At 40.2% G+C, this 20677-nt stretch overlaps 1 protein-coding gene across 2 annotated transcripts in view; it reads left to right on the top strand.

Moving 5' to 3' along the window:
* Positions 1 to 20677, top strand: part of CDKAL1 (CDK5 regulatory subunit associated protein 1 like 1) — a 636289-nt gene that overhangs the window by 24407 nt on the left and 591205 nt on the right. The window lies entirely within an intron of this gene.

Here is a 20677-nt window from a genome sequence, read left to right as displayed (position 1 = left end):
GTTCCTGGGAAAAAATGGTGATCATTGATGGGAAGAAAAGAGAGAGAGAGAGAATTTTTCTCTGACCAAACAAAATGGTAGTTCAGAAAGTGAATGGCTTCAGAACAATTATGGTTGGCTTATAGATCTAACAGATAACAGCAAATTATACGATAACGTGTGGGTTTGTTTTATTTCCAGTGGCTTCTGGTACAGTAAGGTTGTGGTTTTGTTTGTTTTGTTTTGTTTTTATTATTTTTGTTAAGCAGAACCTAACCATTGGTCTAAACATAAGGAAATGTACTGTCATTGGAACATGGGGGTGAGGAGTGACCTGGAGGGAATGTCTTTTGTCACTTAACGACTTGTCTGTCAGACTTTGGAGCAGAGGTGACCGTCTTTGATGGGCATCATGTCAAGCTCTTTATTTCTGGAGGGGTAACTATTGTGATATGTAGGGATTGTGGCAGGATCCTCTGGATTCCAAGGGATATAAGACTCTACCTACTCTTGCCTCCCTTCTGAACAGGACTGTTTTTAAAGTTCTCATCTGTTTGCCATCCTCTCCTTTGCCACAAACAAGCAGTACAACATGCCTAATACAGTGCTGAAAGGATCACTTAAGAAAACTGAAAATATCTGTAACATATTGAAATTAAAGCCATAGCTCTTAACCAAAGTTCAGAATGAAGGACATAATGCAAAATAATAGCTAATGAGCTAAATTTTCATAAACACATTTCTGACCAGCGAAAGAGCGAGAGATGTGAAAACAGTCATTTTGAGACAACTTCATTTCATGGAAATGTTTAAAAGGGTGTGTGTGTAGTTAAAAACAAATATCAAAACCTCAAAAGTTGTCGCAAAATGGAATTGTTCTGCCTGCCTGCTTGAGGGCTCAAATGTATTTCCAATGAGCAAATTGCTGAGTAGAGGACCTGCTACAATAAATACCTTGCTTCCAATTTCCTTGAGCTTTAATATGGGTCAGACAGTCTGTATTCTCAAGATGCAATAATATGCTGTACTGAATTGCGGAATATATCACCTATCCTGTTGTCAAGGCCGGCTCCAGGCACCAGTGAAGGAAGCAGGTGCTTGGGGCGTCCAATGGAAAGGGGCGGCACGTCCGGTAATTTGGCAGTGGGTCCCTCAGTTTCTCGGAGCGAAAGACCTGCTGCTGAATTGCTGCAGAAGAATGAAGTGGTGTGATTGAGCTGCCGCCGAAGTGCCGCCAATCGGCCTTTCCCCCTCGCACCCCCGCTTCGCCGCTTGGGACAGCAAAAAAGCTGGAGCCGGCCATGCTTGTTGTAACCACCTAACCAGTCCTGTCATTCTAAAATTAGGGCAAATGGCAATTCTGCTACCTTGCATGCAGTAATTGAGTGCACTCTGTTGTTTGCTAATTGGTCATACTGTTTTTGTTTTAAAATTTTGTCAAATATTAAAAAGTCTGCAAATAAAAGTTTCTGAAATTTAACTCTGATTTTAAAACTCTCAGTTGATTCTTGGATTATATGTGAAATCATGAAATCAGCAAAATAAAAAATTGCCATAGAATTCATTGTAATCTTTTAAATTGCAAAACCCATTAAGAGTGACATATTGGAATACCACAGTAGTTTCATCATGGACAATGTTTAGCTATCTGGAGGTAAGAGTTATTTTTGGCATACAGTATGGTAATAAAATTGGCAAACTTTGCAAGAGAACATTTGGCTTTTACATATATCCTTGATTCAGGATAAAAAAAAAAAATTAGCTTTGTGGGGAAGTCCTAAGTATTTGCATTGGGATCTTAGTGGGCCCCATGACTGAGTGGCTCAAAAATACCTCTGGTTACAATACAGTTCATTTATTAGACATGCAGGCTCTGGTTATGTGAGGGGCATGAAATTGAGTGAAGGTTACCAATACATATTTGAAAGATAGCTGCTCCAGATGGCTTTAAATGTAAAAGATTTTATTCTTTTGTGGTCGTCCCTAGCAACCCGACTTAAAGGGAAGGTGAAGGTACGTGAACCTACAGTGGGGAATACCACTACAATGCATTTGATGCCTTTGCTCATGGGGAGCATACCATGGGGTTGCTTTCCAGTACAGGACAAATGGAACTTAAATAATATGGGTCACTCCTCTGCTCAGTTTCCTTTGAAATAGTCAGATGGAGATTTCAAAGGAACAAGATTTTGTGCCCTCATCTCATTTTGCTGTTTGTTATCAAGCCTCTGTTTCTGATGCCATTGGGGAATAACTGTACTTGCACTTTGTAATGGAAAGCGTAAATCCTGGTTGTTTATGCTTGGGATATTGGTAGACTGAGTGGTAAACATTTTAAAAATGAAGTGGTAGAAATTCCTTTTTGCCTGAAATGTTTCAGTCCCAAAGTGAAATTTTTTAAGAAGTTTGAAATGCCAAGATGCATTTGTCATAAAGCCATGAAGATGTAACTTGTGGGACTATTTTGGGAAACCAGGGCTTAAAGGCATTGTTTAAAACTTCTCTAACACTTAATACCTCCCTGAGAACTAGTGCATAGACTTTTTAGGTAATTATTTGTAGAGCTAGTTTTCAAGTTGAATTCACAAACTGATTAGTTCTGTGCCTTTTTCTACAGTGATTGATAGAATTTGCATTAACCTTGTGTATAACTGAATGCCAGCAAATTTGAGGAACAGACTCAGTTTTCTACAACTGTCCAATTATAGTATATACCACCCTTCGGCCCTACTGTTAGAGACATTTTCTGCCATCCTGGAGGAAAGTTCTAGACAGCCTTGTGTTAATGATTCCACTTAATGGAATTGCAGAGGTGATGGAATAAAAGTGTCTTCCAGGAAGTGAAATCTGAGCACCCTCACTCCACCCTCAGTTTTTGCTTTTGCATGACAGAAGCAGGTAATCTTAATTTCTGCCATCCCTCATCTCCAAAGAATCATGAGGAAAAAATGTTTCGAAGAGGAAGAGAGAAAAGCCTCATAAGAATGACATATGCATATATTTGATGGCCCTCCACCCTTTTGTTTGCAGTAATGTAGGAGGCAACAGCTGTCTCAGACAATTTGTTCTGCTGCAGCCTCCTCACCACCAAGTTTTTGATCCTAGCGGGCAAAGTGAGCTTTTAGCTACAGGCAATCCTGCTTCTTACCTTCAGGGCAGAATTCAGCATTTGCTCAGTTCTCAAGCTGCGACATATTCTTATTTACAATGGGAACTAGACAAGCGTTGGATTTTTATCATAGCTACTCCTTATATTCCTATCCCCAGTTTTTTTTATTATATGACAAAAAAATTGTTGCTTTTGTAAATCAGGAGAATGTATTCCCTTGCTTTAAGTGATTCTGGACATGGGTGAGTCTGCCTGGTGCTTAACAACTGCCTTTTTGAAGCCTACCTTAACTGGACCTATATCTTTCTCTGTTCTATATTACTTTCATAGTTGAAGTTTCTGAGACTTTGGAAGCAGGCCTGAGGGACTGAAAAATCTCACAAGCACATTATCCTCACTGACAGTTGGGTAATGCTTGTAAATCCAGGCATGCACACCTGTTTGGGGTTGATTCTTTTTTAGTAGCAGAACTCAGTCAGTCTGTTCCATACTCTAATGCTTGTGCACCACGCTACATTCTGGCAGTAGTGGCATTCTCAGATTACCGTATAATGGCTTTTAAGTGACACATCGTTCACAGGTCAATCCATATTCTAAGCACCTTGCTTCCTCATCTGAAAGTTGTGCATGCAGTAGAGGGTTAGGCCATTGGTAATTGAACCTGTGGGACTGCACCAGTATAATCTGCCAAGGTGAAATGTGTCTAGGATAGCTGTCCTCTTCTGGGTGGTGGTCTGCTCTTATCCACGCAGAGCATGTTAATCAGCCATTGCAGTTGGGCCTGTCTCACAGTTCTCAGCATGGCACTCTTAAGCAGTGGTTTAGGAGTGATTTTGAAAAGCCTGTGGGAAAACAGGCCAGTTCCCATAACTCCCAGGCCATTACTCAGGCATATCCTCAAAATGAAGGCCTGGATTTTCTCAGACTGTTTTCACTTGGAGAGCCTGAAACTCAATCACCAAATGTTTTAAGTGATCCAAGAGAAACAGGAGTGTTCCTGGAATTTGTGCTATAACGTGATAACAGTTCCATTTGCTATTTAAAGATGAAGTTCACAAGATGCCACTCGATGTTTAATATGCAGTTACAGATTAATGGAATGGAGTTCTTGAGACCTGCGGTGAGCAGCAGTAGCTATAGAAGTTTTGAATCAGGAAGGACTCTTTTTATTAACTCTTTGGGGAACTGGCCCTGAAATTGCAGTGACAGGAGGGGAGGAGAGCTCTACTGTGAAGAAAGAGATGATTACACTTTACTCTGGAAACTGGCTAACCTGGATAGTTAGTGATCAGTTGTGTACCAGGTGGGTGTTGGAAAGAGTAGGTACTTTTGTGCATGGTAGTACAATGATTGTTTTAGGGGCTTGTGATCAAGGTAACAGGTGCAGGAGATGATCGAGAGTTTTAAACAGTTGGCCTCTTTGAGCTGTACTGAATCTATAGATGCAACCCAAGCATCAGTTCTGTGCTCGTATCATGAAGCCCATGAAGCAAACCTTAGTGGATAATTGTGTCTAGTTCCCAAATATTTACAAAAGTTGACCTGGCAAAGTGTGTGATGCAATAATTTTTTTAGGAGCAGGTACAAGTGGCATTATCTTCCCACCCAACAACTCCTTAATTTAATGGTGTGTGTGTCTCCACGATAATTCTCCATGACTACTCTGCAACAATGAGTATTCATACAAATCTGGAAACATGTTCTGTCAGCCCCTGCAAAACCAGCCCAATCTGTATACAAAACAATAAAAAGCCACACATCTTGTGTAAAGGTTCCCCAGTTTCTGAAGATAGACTCCTCCTAAACTGTGTGTGTCTGCTGTCTCAAGAGTGAGAGACTTTCTTGAAGAGGTTGTGGGTTCCTGGCATGGCCTCTATTGTCATCCTGGTTCTTGCCTAATTCCTTCATTTCTGACTAGCCCATGCTTGTGGAATTCATGTCTTGATTCCTCATTAGCCACGTGTCTTTGTGTTTGTATAGTAGTGTCACATAATATAATTTAAATATGGTAATATTTAAAAATATACTTTTCAAAATTGATATTTCATGCAACCCTAGTTTAAGTACTGGCAATTAGTAATTAAAAAATCGAAATCTTATTTTACAAAGTAAAGTTTTTAATCACATTGCAATTGGTTGTTGGGTGTAGTATGCGGATTCTGGATGGCGTTGGTGGCCTGTGATATAGAGGAGATCAGATTAGATGATCGGGAGGTCCCTTCTGGTTTTGAACAGATTATTATAGGGATATGTACTGTATCTCTGGCAGCCAACAGGTGGCAGTATTGGATAACTAATACTGTACAATACTGTGTGTGTGTGTGTGTGTGTGTGTGAGCTGTGTATGACGTGATCAGCTTGGCTGCACAATTTAGTAGGGTCAGGTTTTAATCACTTGAAATTGGATTAGTTGAAAATTTTTATTCAAAATTTTCATGTTTAGTATCAGAATGGTAACAATCTAAATTTTTAATGTTTGAGTTTCTGGATGATCAAATTAAAAACGTATTTGCGCAAAATTAATTTGGGCTTAATTTAAATTGACAGTAATAAACTTAGTTCCTCCATTTAGAAACCCTTCCTCACTTGATTTTTACTGATTTAGGGGGAAAATATGTTAATGTTTGGTTTGAAACATTCCTTCAGGACTGTGGACATATTTCTTTTATAACTAACCCTGCAGGTCTTGTTAATTATGAAAGGATTTGAAGTTTTTTAAAAGCTTTTAAATAGATGTGGGTGTAAAGTGTTTTAACCATTTTACTAGTGTCTATAGTCGTAAAATATTTAAAATTGTAGAAATTGCTGAAATGCAGCTACTTGGTGTGGTGGAAATTAACAGCTGTTTGGCAGTACGCAGTTGCTTAGGACATGAGTGAAAGAACCCATATCTGAATATTGCAAAGGGAGGTGGTGGTTAGATAGAGGAAATAACTATCTCAGTATTTTGGGTAGGTTCTTTTTATTGCAGAAAGTAGCATAGGTTTTTGAGTTAGATGGTCAGGATCATGGTTTTGTGATTCACTCCAGTCAGTTCCATGCACCAGGGGTTCTCAAACTTCATTGCACCACAACCCCCTTCTGACAACAAAAATTACTACACAATCCCAGCAGGTGGGACCTGAGCCTGCCCAAGCCCCGCCATCCTGGGCTGCGGGGGAGAGGGGAGAACCTCAAGGGCTTCAGCTCCTGGCATGGGGCCTGTAACCTGAGCCCCACCGCCCATGGCTGAAGTGAAAGCCTGAGCCTCACTGCCCAGGACAAAAGCCCTTGGGGCTTCAGCTTCAGCACTGGGTCCCAGCAAGTTGTGACCCACAGTTTGAGAATTGCCATACACCCATATTGGAGCTTTGGTTTAGTACTGATTCAGAAAGAATGCTACCACCTACTGAATTACCAGCACCATTTCCCTCGTCTTTTTTGGGTTTTCCTGGGAGAGACCCCATTCAAGAACTGACTAGTCCTGATGCTGCTTAGCTTGTGAGGAATGAATACTGAAGTTAGGTCTTGGACAAATCTACTTTCTCTGGGGCTGTTGGGCTTATCTTGCCTTTCAGCAGGTAGTTTTCCTTTTAAATAAAAAAATCTATATACTCCTCACTTAAAGTCGTCACAGTTAACGTTGTTTCATTGTTATGTTGCTGATCAATTAGGGAACATGTTTGTTTGAAGTTGCTCAATGCTCCCTTATAACGTTGTTTGGCAGCCACCTGCTTTGTCCACTGCTTGCAGGAAGAGCAGCCCGTTGCAGGTAGTTGGTGGGGATTTGGAACGAGGGTGGACCGGCAGCCCCCCCATCAGCTCCCGCTCCCTAAGTTCCCTGTGCAGCAGCCGCCCAGCAGGCTAGCAATCAGCAGTTCAGCTGTCCCTCCCCGCACTGCCGTGTGCTGCTCCTGCCCTCTGCCTTGGAGCTGCTCCAAGAGACTCCTGCTTGCTGTGTGTGGGGGGGGGGGAGGGAGGGGCTAATGTCAGGGTGTCTCCCTCCCCCACTGCTCCTGCACTCTGCTTACCCCTTCTCCATGTAGAGCAGGGAGGGGACACAGAGGGAGAGAGACAGAGAGAGCTTGGGGCAGCAGCTGCTGTCTCAACTTCCTGATCCACTTATAAAGACAATGCACTTAAGAGTGGGTCAGCTTACTTAAAGGGGCAGTGTGCATTTCTCTCTCTCTCCCACACACAAGGTGTGTGTCTATCTCTGTCTGCTATGCTGTCTCCCCTCCCTCTTGTTCGTGCTGCCTTGATGAGAGGCTACATTAACAACAATGTGTTAACCCTTGAGGGCTCAGCCGAGTGCTAGTTAATCATTTAGCAGCAAGGCATTCCCTGGGAAATATCTGTCCCTCTTCCACCCTCTAACTTCACCACCTCAATCAAGCTTCACAATCATCATAGCTGTGAACAGTATTAAATTATTTGTTTAAAACATATACTGTGTGTACATCTATATAATATATATTTTTTTGTCTGGTGAAAAAAATTTCCCTGGAACTTAACCCTCTCCTCCCCTCCCCCCTATTTACATTAATTCTTATGGGGAAATTGGATTCGTTTAACATTGTTTCGCTTAAAATCGCATTTTTCAGGAACATAACTACAAGGTGAAGAGAACAGGAACTGATACAATGTTGTATTTTTGAATTTGTAGAACACTGTTTGAAAGAGCAGAGAGGTGCATACTGTCCAAGGCCCTAGTGCAAACTTGGAGCACTAAGCCACTCTGGATCTGGAGGGGAAGGAACTCAAGTGGCAGCTGAGCCATTCTGAGTCAGCTATTCCAGCCATAGCTGGAATAAACTGTGCTACTTACTTCCGCCCCCACATGTGATGGAATGACCAGTGGATTTGCAGTCCTTCCATAAGTCCTTGCTAGAAAACAATGCGCAAGAGCCCATTTTGAAAGCACAGTAGAAACAGAAACCCACTTGTTCTGCTATGATAGCCTTCCACTGCTGTAGATAGGAACAGCATTTGCTCCAAAGAGATGTGAAATGTATTTGTTGATTTCAGTGAGGTTTTTTTTAACACCAAAGCTCTGTGTGTGTCTGTCTGTCCCTCTATCTGTCTCTCTCTCACCTATTGTAACTTACATAGCTGGAATGTTAAGGATGCTTCATCCATCTCCCTCCTAGTACCTCAAATTCAGTGCTCATTTCAGATACTGGTGGCAAGTAGCATAAATATTGTGGTTAGTGAATGACTGGACAACTTGTCAAATGGTGATTAAGGACTACAGTTGTCTCATCAAATGCAGTCCATGCTTGTTTGGAGGCTTACCTAGTGGTATGCCTCTGTGGAAAATGCACATCTGTGAATCTTTTTAGCATTTATATACTACCATTTGTAACCATTGTTAAATGTTACAGCTGAAGTGGAGGCTTCCACTTTAAGTGGAAGACAGTAACATTTGTTTTGTATGTCAAAGCTCTGGCATTGAAATCTGCTTAGAGAGGGAAACTAAATGGCAACTTTGTCTTGGATGACTATAAATAGGCTTTGACATAATCCAGCCAAAACTGATTTGCTGTTGATTGGTAAAATACATGAGTGTATAGAGAAGTGATCTTCTTTGGCTTGCAGTTTAATTGAAGACATCACTTGGCTGTTGATTTTATTAGGAATTTTGGACCTTGAGCTTCATTGGTCAGACTTTAGGGGCAAAAGTGTGCATATTATAGTTGCTTGCCATACTGATTTCCTAATTGACTTTTGAAATGCTGCTGCTTGTTTATGGGCTGGCATTATTCTGTTTGTGTTCTTTGTTGAGGGTTGAAAAATCCATTTGCCCGCTCTGAATGTAGAGATATTAAACTGTTAGTTTGTACAGAACTTAAGCTTCCTTTTTTTTTTAAAATAGAGGTTTTAGTCTTTCTGGTTGCAGAGATAAAGGGACCCTGTCAAAAAATTTTTTTAAATCTTCTAACTTAAAAAAAAAATCTGATTTCAGACAGTCACCATAATATGTCCTGAATATTTTACAATATTCCTTTACATTCTGTATAAGAGTTTTCTGGTCCCCTGTAGTTAAAAGGATTTTTTCCGTAAGGGAGAAACTGACTATACAGGGGAAAGCTTGAAACTTTCTTTACACAATGCTGTCAAATGCAAAAAGAAAACAAAGTAGCAATCTAGGCAAATATTTTTTAATTAACTTGTTTTAGTTATAATTATTTTAGATGTTACTTATTAACTATGGAAGGTAAGCTGTATTCAGATAGAAATATAAATTTGCAAGTTGACTTTGGACTTATAAGTCAGTGTAAAAGTATTTTGCTTGTGCTCCAGTGCTTGTGCTATTGGCTGCTCCTACTTTAACAAAGCAGAAGCAGGCTGAAATTAATAAGACCTGTCGCCAGTTTCACTTACGCTATTTGTAGCCCTGGGTAGCAGGTTAAACCATCACCAAGCATGTCAACTTGACAATGCTCTTGCTGCCTAGGGAAGGTCTGAGGAGCAGAGGCAGAAAGTAGAGTTATTCATGGGGGAAGAGGTCACCAATAGAGGAGGTTTGGAGGAGGGAGTTAAAATAGCAAAGCTCACTCCCCCTCTCAGTTGCTGGATGTAGGGGATGGCTGAGCTTCACATCAGGATGTTGTACCTCACTGGTGCAGCCCCTCCATATTCATCTCATCTGCTTCTGTCTACTGGGTGTAGTTCTGCTAGTGCAAGGGTGGGGAACCTTTTTTCTATCAAGGGTCATTGACTCACAGAAAAAATCAGTCGTGGGCCACACACAGCACCCTGGGGGGGGGGGGGGCGGGAGGGGGCGGGGAAGAGTCACAGAGGCTCGTTTCCCTAGGCGCTGGGGTGGGGCCAGAAAGGAGATGTTCAGGGTGTGGGAGGGGATGAGGGCTCCAGCTGGGGGTGCAGGCTCTGGGGTGAGGCTGAGGATGATGGATTTGGGATACAGGAGGGGGCTCCAGGCTTGGGCCAAGGGGTTTGGAGTACAGGAGCAGGCTCAGGGTTGGGAGAGGGGGGTTGGGTTGCGGGCTCCGCACTGCTTCCGGAAGTGGCTGCCATGTCTGGCCCTTAGGTGGAGGGGCCAGAGGGCTCTACATGGTTTGCGCCACCTGCACCCATAGGCGTCACACCCGCAGCTCCTATTGGCTGCAGTTCCCAGCCAATGGGAGCTGCAGAGTTGGCGCTGGGGGTGAGGACAGCGCTCAGAGCTTCCCTGATCGCCCCTGCACCTAGGGGCTGCAGGGACATGCTGGTCACTTCCGGGAGCTGGAGCTGACCCTAGCTTCCTCCTGCAGCGGGGTGAGCCAGCGCTCGCGGCTCCAGCCCTGCGGGGGAGTGGGGGTGGTGCTGAGGCATGCCGCAGGCTGGATGAAATGAAGCAGTGGGCTGGATCGGGCCCATGGGCCGAAGATTCCCGACCCCTGTGCTAGTGGGTAATAGGTGGATTTTTTGAGTGCCATTTCTTATACTTTATATGCAGTACACATTTGAAGTCTTTAGACTTAGGTATCAAGACAGACTAAGACTAGATTTAATTACACTACTGAATTAACTCTGTATTGTGCTTAGTCTTCCATGCTGAGGTTAAACTGTTTAAAATTGGGTGTGTTAACAATGAGCTTAGTGCTGTCTAAATACAGATAGTGTTTATGCAGGAGAGCATACAGTATTGATTTTTCTTCTATGGCACCATAGCTGATGTGTAAACTGTGTTGCACCCTTTGCATTCATAACTTGAACAACATTGGTACAGTAAAAATTAAATGTGCACTAATACTTTTAACTAGCCAATTTCAACGCGTATGACACCCAGAACTATGCAGTGTAGTTGTAGCCATGTATTAGAAGGACAAGGTGGCTGAAGTAATATCTTTTATTGGACAAACTTCTGTTGGTGAGAGAGAGAAGCTTTTGAGTGATACAGAGCTCTTCAGATGTGGGAAAGGAACTTCCAGCATCACAGCAAAATGCAAGGTGGAACAGATTGTGTAGATAGGTAGTTAGAACCATATTGTAAGGGACCATTCAAGGTAGAGTAGCCTGTTAACACCTCTGCAGTCATAGGACAAAAAGCGGGGTGGTTACAGATTGTTGTAATAAGCCATAAATCCAGTGTCTCTGTTTAGTCTGTGATCTTTGGTGTCTAGCAGAGTAATAAATTTAAGCTCCCAGGCTTGTCTTTTGAAAGTATTGTGCTGGTTTCCTTTGATGAGGACTGATAGGTCAGGTATAGAGTGATCGCTTTGTGAAAAGTGTTCACCCACAACTAGTTATCTTTCAGTGTTTTCCTAAAAGGAGCTCCTGTGGCAGGGAGGGGTTTTGGCTCCTGGTATGTGGTTTAGATGAGAACTCTTGAAAAGAACATAGAGAATTCAAAGTTGTACACTCAGTTCCGCAACTGACTTGTTGGAGCAAATGATCTCACCTCTCTGTGCATCCATTTTTTCCATCTCTGAAATGGAGGTAATACTTCCCTATCTCACTCCTTGGAAGCTTAATTGTTTGTAAAGCATTAGAAGCATGATGAAAGGTGGAATATTAGCATTAAAAACATTTAAGGCTGGGGTAATTGGCTTGTGAAGAAAGATTAGAGGAGTTAAACTTAGTCAAATGGCAACTAATAGGGATGTAAACAAAAAGGAGAATGAAATAGTTCGACTTCTGTTACTCTATGGAATTATCTTCCAGTAGAAGTGGCAGAAGTCTCATTGCTTGAGTAATATTATTTATTATTAAAAAAAATAATGGTAGCAAATTGAGGACAGCCAAGCTGGGGCTCCATTTTGCTGAGCACTGTAAGACATGTGGAAAATAAGTCAGTCCTGACGAGTATACTGAAGGATATAATGTAGTGAACAATCTTGAGGCGATGGACTGGATGCATCTCATAGAAATTGGAGATGAAAGAGGCAAGTCTTTCCAATTATTGGTACATTTTTTTCTAATTAAAATTGTTGCACATATCAAATACCTTACACAAGGTCTTTTCAGAAGTATTTTTCTTTGAAGATAACTTCTGAGCTGAAATCACTGACAATCTAGCAACCTATTAAGTTGTAGCAAATCAATTAACTATTTTGTGAAAAGTTTCTTCTGTTATATCTCCTTCTCTTATGCAGGAATGTTACTTAGCTTCACGTTCTGTACTTAGAAAAATAGAGCCAATATAATTTACCTTATTCTTGAAGCAGATTTTCTGCCTTTGCATATGGGTACATTATTTCTAGGTAGTAACTTAAAGATCAGTGCCTTACATGTTTGTGTTCCTTGCCTCTGTTTGTTGTTTTTTACACTCAAAGCATCTTGGCTTCATAGTCTTTTGTACAATGATTCATACTTTTCGTAATTTCTTTGAGTTTGTGGTGGATGATGTCCATGTAGAAGTCCTGTGACTTTATTGCTGCAGCAGACACACCAGCTTGAACATGTAGTCCTCATCGGTCCAAAGAAGCACCTTGTTACATTAGTTTTTAAATATCAACAAGCTCAGGTGTATTAGTGAATGTTATAGCAGATGTCTGAGCAGTTTAGGATAAGAGGCAAACAACGGAACAGATTCTCCTTTTTTATGCCCATGAAGCTCCACTGAACTCTGAAGAAGAGAATTTGGCTAAATATTACTTAAAATGTAAGTCATGGTAACTTAGCAAGAATAAAATCTTTCTGATTAGTGTCCTATGCAGTTATATTAAATACTTGGGTATTTGATTTTAACAAAATTCATAACTTTTAATTTGTCCAAACAGAATTCCTTAGGACTGTAAATCAACTTTCAATAACTACAAGTACAAAAAACTTTGAATATTTCTAACTTGTGCTCAGAGGATGTATATACTTGGTCTGTCTGAACCAAATATCATTTAATTTTCAATAAAACTTCTCAGAGTTTTAATAGCAACCATAAAACTGCTTTAAGGTCCCAATCCTGGCACGAGGACTACGTGGAGCTCCGTTGACATCACCGAGAAAAGCTATTACTGACTTTTACTTGGTGTCACAGCAAGGGGCTAATGAAACATAAATGACAGCAATACTAAGAGCAGCCTTTCAGTTTCTTGACCTAAATCTTATAGTCCTCATCTACCCTAAATTTTTTCAGCAGTTCTTCCACTGCTAGTTTGACACTACTGCCTCCACCACATAAGCACTAATGTCTTATGATGTGGTAAAAAGGCCTGTGCCCTGTTTACAATGGTGCTTTCACCATTGCCAATGTAGATAAAGGGTAGGAGAACTGCAGATGAGTTTGTGCGGACTCAGCCTATGCATGAAAACCTTAAGATACAATTGTAGAATCTTTAGTCTTTTGAGTATTTACTCATGCCAGTAGTCCTATTGACTTAATTAGGATTACTCATGTGAGTAAAAGTTGCAGAATTAGGCCATTAATGTTTAACATGACACGTTTAATATTTTTTGTATTAATTTGAAAGGAGTAGCTGGGCAGTCCTATGAATTGCCAAAAGATGGCACTGTTTAACCATGCTTACACCAAATATACTGTTTAAGGGATATTTTTCTTGAAGTCTGCTTAAATACGTTAACATTTAAGGTTAAAAAAATACATTTTATTAGACGTAATTTTGTCACATAACAGATCACACTACAAATGGCCTTGTGGCTTAGGGACTAATTTTTGCTTTCTTTGGGTTCAGAATTTCAAAGGAATTATGTGGAAGTAAGAGTCTGCTGAGTTTCCCCACACAATAAAACAGAAGCATTTCTATACATTAAGCTTGTGTAAATATCCTGAAAAATATTGTTGCTTTCTTAAAAATAACTGAGCTATTGGTAGTTTAAATGTAGCCACCAAGAAAACAAACCAATGATTAATATAGAATGTCTTCCGAGAGTAGTGAGATTTGTATGACCTTGCTTAGTTACGATCCCTGTTGATGTGTTTTCATGCTTGTACCTTGACACCTTATTTTTAAAGCCCGGATAAACACTTAAATTGCAGTAGTTGCTGCATTTTTGTTTTTTCTTCATAGAACTATATATTAAGATGCGGCGAGCATGATGGCTGCCCTGCGTTACGTGCAAGCTCAATAATTGTTCATTCATGAAAAAGATGATATCCAAATAAAGCTTACTGGTGTTAAGACGTTAGCAACGCAATTCAGCTAGGGCTTTGTGTCCAATCAGAGTGGCATAAGTTTTTTTTCATAATGATCAGCATTAGCTAGTGGTTTTTCACTGGCGTACTAGAAGTAGAAAGTACTAAACAGTTCTGTTTTACAAACCATAATGGTTTGGTGTCTTTTAACATTTTTTGGCAAGGCAGATTTTCATAATTCCCAGGTACGTACATTGTGAAATTTGCGTTTCTTAAGGATATGGTTTCTTCCAGCCAAGAGAGGAAGAAAAAGCTTTTGAGCTGCAGCTGCTGCTATTTTTACTTTTCAAAATACTCTCTAAAGGGACTATGTATTGCAAAGATGGAGTTTATGCTTTTTTATTACCAGAATGCATGATTTTGGTGGGCATGTTTGATTGTTTTGGCATTGTTCAATATATTTTACTTGCTTGCGGGAAGATCTCTGCAGCTGCCAAATTTATTTTCTTTCTTACTCTAACATGTACATGTATTTGTGTAACTGCGTATCAGACGTTCATGTTTTCCTTATTCAAATGCTGCTTGTTTGCATAGCTTTGTTCATATCTGTAATAGTGTGTATATGAATGAAGTTGGACTCCAGGGGACTCACCACCTAGGCACTAATTGAAATGGCTTAAAGGTAACTAAATGCTGTCTCCTGAAAGATAGCTAGCATGTGTTTAAAATTTTGAATCTTTACTTAGAGCTCTAGGTAATACCCCTTTGGAATGAAGAGAAAAAAGAGTTTAACACAGCATTTGATTTTCAGCAACTTAAAGTCAGTGGCAGTTGTACAGGGTGTTTTCATATAATAAGGTGGATGGGAATTTACTCTTTCTAAAGAGGGCTTAGTCATTTACTGTAAATAAAATAACAATTGCTGCCTGGGTCTCTCCGATGTAGAGAACAATAAAGAAAACTTTCTCTGTATTGAAGAACTACTTTTGCAGTGTTTACCACTAAGAAACACAAAATGGGTGTATAGCAATAAATGATTTCAGGCGTGGAATTACATTGGGCTAAATTCAGCTTTGTTACTTTACCCTTGATGGCAAAAGCAAGAGGTTCAAATATGTGAATTAAGGAAATTTACTATTTAAAATCTAATTATTTACCTCTCTAAATCATAGACTGAGGATACATGACACTTTCATAACTATTGCTTATATAGCCAGAAATCCTGATCCCCACACATGATGATTCAGTGAGTCTTCAAGCTTCAGTTTAAAATTTAAAAGAATTGATTTAATGCAGCATTCTTATTTTGCAGGTTTTCACAGCCTTTGTGTTTGAAACAGTAAGGCAGCTTCTAGGACATTAATAACCCGTAGCTGATTCAAGTTAAGAATGATTTTTTTCATGGCATATCTGGATTTGTACAGTTTTACAAGAAAATGGTTTAGTGTCTGGAATTGCATCTTTCCTTTGTACTGGTTTGCCAGTTTTTATTCATTCTTGGTCTACAACACTGGCCACCAAATGGTGGGAGACCTGCAGGAGAACAATCCATAGATGGGTCAACTTCTTTTTCGAGGAGAAAAAACTGTGCTTTAAGAAACATTAGTGATTAAAGGATTTCCATTCTCTTTGGTGTGCCTGTATAATGCTAATGGGGCTTTAAGGGGAGGAGAATGGACTTCAGTACTGCAAATATTTAAAAAGAAAACACTTCAGTAAGAAAAATGTTAAATTATCTGCTCAAACGGACCGAGATTGGGTTTATTTTTTAATATCATAAGACATTGAAAAGTTCACGCTAACTAGCAACATCTAGTATTGCTTGTCTGTCTTCTTTCAGTTTGCATTTGATTGGCATTTGCAGCACAAAAATGTGAGATCATCACAGAAATGGGAACTGGCAAAAGGAACATACATCCATTGTCTTACTAAACACATGCACAAAAAAAAGAGGTTTTAAACATAAGCCTTTTGTTTAAAATCTTAATGGAAACTGAAAGATTTTCTTAACATTTTGCAGTTAATACAGTTTGGCTTTCTAAAAACAAGCACATCTAACAAGTAAGTTCAATCACTTAACTCTTACTTCAGACCCCAAGGACTGAATCCTATCTGTCAAGAGAATTCTTTCTATTGCTTAAAGCTTGGAACTGTTCAGCCTCTCAAACATCCAGAGAGTGTTAATTTCAGAAACATGTTTCCTGTGGCACTTGGTATAGAGTTGGACTCTGTCACTTTATAGTTATGGTACTGTTTCCTTCTTGTTGCAAATGGCCATAGTCTGTATAAACTTTCAGCAAGGTTGATTCAACCCATAATTTCACTAAACAGATTCTCAAAATGAGAGAGAGTTTTTTCAGAAAAATAACAGATACAAAATGGGATTCTTCTCTTTATACAATTGCTGCTTCAATGCAAAGTGTCTTTCATAAGCTACAACATTCTCCTCAATCCCCACAATACATCAGTAAGGTATATACTGATTTCACTCTTCAGCAGTGGTCTAGGACACTGTTTCCCAGATTTTGTCATAATCATCTCTTAAACATGAGAATATCATCTCTTAAAATTAGATTCGGGAATAAACAGTATAGTGCCTTCTTTGGCAAAGGCAACTAAATGCATTATAAACAAGGGAGAGCAGTCTGTTTTTTACCTAGGTCATTGACTGCTTTGGTGCAGTAAATAAGGGGCCATCTACAGAGTATTGAATATTCGCTACTAAACTAGATGTTCAGTTTCTAAAACCATAAGCATAAATTTCTTTGTTACCCTGCTTTTCTTGAACTTGCTTGAGTCCTCCCTAAGTTAATTAGCCTTGCAGTTGTTGGGTTTTTAGTGGTTAATTGTGAGCACATAAGATATATTTTTAAATAATGTATACAATTAATGTCTTATGTATTTAAGATCAGGCTAGCTTAGCAGTGTTTGTGTTTACTCTGAGGTATCAGTTGACCTTTCAAGTCTGTACCCGTATTGCTTTGCTGCCTGTAGTTGGACTTTTTGGGAGGTCTTAAGGTGGCAAAACGTTTATTTAGAATTAGTTCATTGACAACACTGGTCCTTTTTACATTTGTAAGGAATCCTTCTCATCGTGGACTATACCATAAAGCCACTCTGGCTCTCAACTATATTGTAGCACATTAAAACACTTCCTTTCCAGCATGTACTACAATAAGAAGGACACTTAAACCTTTGGATACCCAGAACCACAAAGCGGGTATATTGTTCTTTGTTGGTTTCATTCATTCATTCATTCATTCATACATACATACATACATACATATATATAATTTGCTGCTGGTTCCTCCAGGTACTGCTGTTGCACCATGCTGCTTATGTTTGGAGAGACATAGCTTTTGTGGGATCCCATAGTGCTACCTGCAGACTGACTGACATTATTTTTTCCTAAAAGGAAACAAAATGAGGATTATGGGAAGCCCAATAGGGCGTGCTGCAAGTCTCTTGTTTCCTGTCTCCAGCGTGTTAGTGCTATATGGTGGTGGTCTTAAGGTGCTTCTGTGTCTGACTGTGGATGCTCTGTCATTGCTCAGTGTCACATTTAAATGTACCAGTGATGTCACAATCCATATGTACCTGCTTTTTGTCTTATTTTAATGAAAAAATCTGTTACTCTCCTAAAAATTACATACTGCACAGACTGTAAATGACACTTGCATACTTCAGGAAGTATATTGATTTGGCATTGCACTTGGGAAACAGAAAACACAGTTTATAATAAAACTTTGGTGGATATGAGGTGCAGACAAAACACCATTATTGCTCTCTGATTTCTCACTAGTTTCACAAAAGAGAGACTTAAACATGGACCGAAGTGCTTTTTTTTTATTTATCAAATAAGCTAAGATCCTACTTTATTCAGAAAAGGTGCTCATCTAACAAATTGAATATTTGTTTTTGAAGTTTTGTGCACACACTCTGCATTGGGAAGTAGATATCTGTCTTGTCTGGTTCGTAATGAAATGAAGCTACATTTATGTTACTGTTGTAGTGAGAGTGAGAAAAACCACAAATCAAATCTAAAGAAAACAAAATATTCAAAAATAATTTTCTCTTTTGCTTGTACTTGTCAAAACCAGTTCATTCTGCAAGAATTGATAACCTGACAAACATCTAAAGCTGAGTAGGGAGTTATGTTCTTTGTGCTATCCAAATGATTGGTGATACCATCAGCCATTGCAGGAGAAATGCAGAAGCTCAAATTCAGATCCCAGCTGGTGATCTTTTTTTTTTCTTCTTCTAAGTCTTACTTTAAATTTATAATTCAAAAGCTGAACATGTGATTATTTAATATATGCAATGGCACTGCTAATTTTGCTTTGCTAACTTATGCATCTGCAGATCTTCCCTGAAAATGTGTAAGTAGATTTGCAGTTAACTGGAGAAGAAATGGATGAGATGGTTTTACAAGAGGGTGGGGACAGCACTGGTGATCTCACATTTCCTGCAGGCCACTGTGGAGTGCCATGTCAATTTGGCCCCAGTGATCAGAAATACACTGGAAAAGGTCTAGGGTACTTGCTTCTGCATGTGGGGGAGGGGTGGGCCATTCTCTTAAGTTCACATAGTGACTGTGCTGGGGTGGTCTTGTGAGTAAAGAGGAATGGATGAACTCTGGAGCAGGCAGAGAAGCCTTTAAAGATAGTCACTCTACATTCTTCTCTTCATGGATAGCTCTTGAGCTTGCTGCTGCCTCACTGCTCTCTCTCTAGATGAGTTCAGTGCATTGAAGGGGATGATATTAAAGAGATCCATTGCCATCTCTCTGCTGACAGTAGTAGGATGGCCCACTATACTGTTTCCTCCCATTCCCTATCCTGTCACTCTTCATATAAGGAGCTAACAGTTTCGTTTCAGTGTCTTCAGTGTGGATATGCTGAACTCAGCTGTGAGTCACAATAGAGAGGCAACAACAGCCTTGAAGCCACTGTTAAAAAGAGTGGTGTTATAATAGCTTCTCTTACAGGCTGGCCTCTGTGTTCCAGAGAGCTGCATTTCCTCTTCACTCCAGCAGCCCTAGCAAATAACCACTTGGGTGCGATGAACCTGAACACTGATCACAACTCCTAGCACTAGCAGGGAGGAGAAACATGCTTAATAAGCATTCTATCATATATTTTAGGGCATTACTGATTTCTGGTGCTCTCCCATTGTTTTGCAAAGAATATAACAACACTACATGGACGCTTGATGATCCAAAAACTACACTGATCTTTACTGGGGTTCTGTCTATTATAGATACAGTAATTTATAAGGTTCTCTCTCTCTCTCTCCTTTTTTTTCCAAAAAAATAAATAAATAAAAGGAAACATTTTCCCCATTAATAAGGACTGAATTGATTTCTTATAATAAGTGCTGACTTTTGGCCAGTTTAGTGTATTGTCAGGAGTTCTAATTATGAATAAATCCTATTTGGAGAATGGCTGCTTGGTGAACTGTACGTTAAACCCTTTTTTGTCCCTCTTGATGCCATCTCTCAGGTGACAGACCTGGCTTGCTGCACCTCTGGAGGGAACTCTGTGCTCCAGCCACTCTTACACAGTATCTGGCACCTGTAAGCTTTTTTTTCCCTCTGGGATCTGTGACAACAACTGATTTAAAATGATTTGAAAACAACATATTTAAAACAAAGTAGCATTTAATTGCCAAAGGGAACACAGCATTGAGGAAAATGTTTTAACACAGCAGAGTCCTATATATATATTTCTTTACTTTACCTTAGCTTTTCTATCTAGCACAGGTAAGTCCAGTTTATTCCCATCTCTGGGTTGTCAGAGCCATTCTGCTTGCTGCAGTCCCTGTGTCTTTGGCTTGGTCTACACTAGAAAATTAAGTCTGCTTATATGTCACTTTGAGGTGTGAAAAATCCATGTTGTTGAGCGGTGCAGTTAAGTGACCTAACCCCCAGTGGGTGCTAGCTCCCTGGACAGTGCTTGGTCAACAGAAGAATTCTGTCAACCTAGTTATCTCCTTTTTGGGAGGTGGATTACCAACACTGATGGTAGGGGTGAGGCAGCTATAGTGTTTTAAGTGCAGACATATCATTTGTTTGTCTCCGTGTCAGTGTCAGCCTCAGGGCTTGGCTACACTTGCAAGTTGCAGCGCTGGTAGAGGCTTTCCAGCACTGCAATTAGTAACCGTCCACACCTGCAAGGCACATCCAGCGCTGCAACTCCCTGGCTGCAGCGCTGGCTGTACACCTGGTCAGGTTGGGGTGTAGCGATTGCAGCGCTGGTGATCCAGCACTGCTCATCAAGTGTGGACACACACCAGCGCTTTTATTGGCCTCCAGGGAATAAGGAGATATCCCAGAATGCTTTTAACTAAATTACTCTCTTTGTTTTGTTATGCAGCCTCTCTTTGTTTTGTTGTGAACTCCGATCGGAGCTCCGTTGAACTGTTTATCTAAAAAAACAAACACTGATCACAGCAAACAGGAGCTATCTGTACCTGGCTGTGAACGATCAAATGAGAGGCAGGGAGTGAATGTTTGCTTGACAGAGAAACAGCGTTGGATGCAGGCTGTTTGCAATTAAGACTAAGGGTTCGCGAAC

The sequence above is a fragment of the Mauremys mutica genome, chromosome 2, assembly GCF_020497125.1.
Source record: "Mauremys mutica isolate MM-2020 ecotype Southern chromosome 2, ASM2049712v1, whole genome shotgun sequence".
In the NCBI taxonomy this organism is placed as follows: Eukaryota; Metazoa; Chordata; order Testudines; family Geoemydidae; genus Mauremys; species Mauremys mutica.
This window is presented reverse-complemented; position numbering and strand designations above follow the sequence as displayed.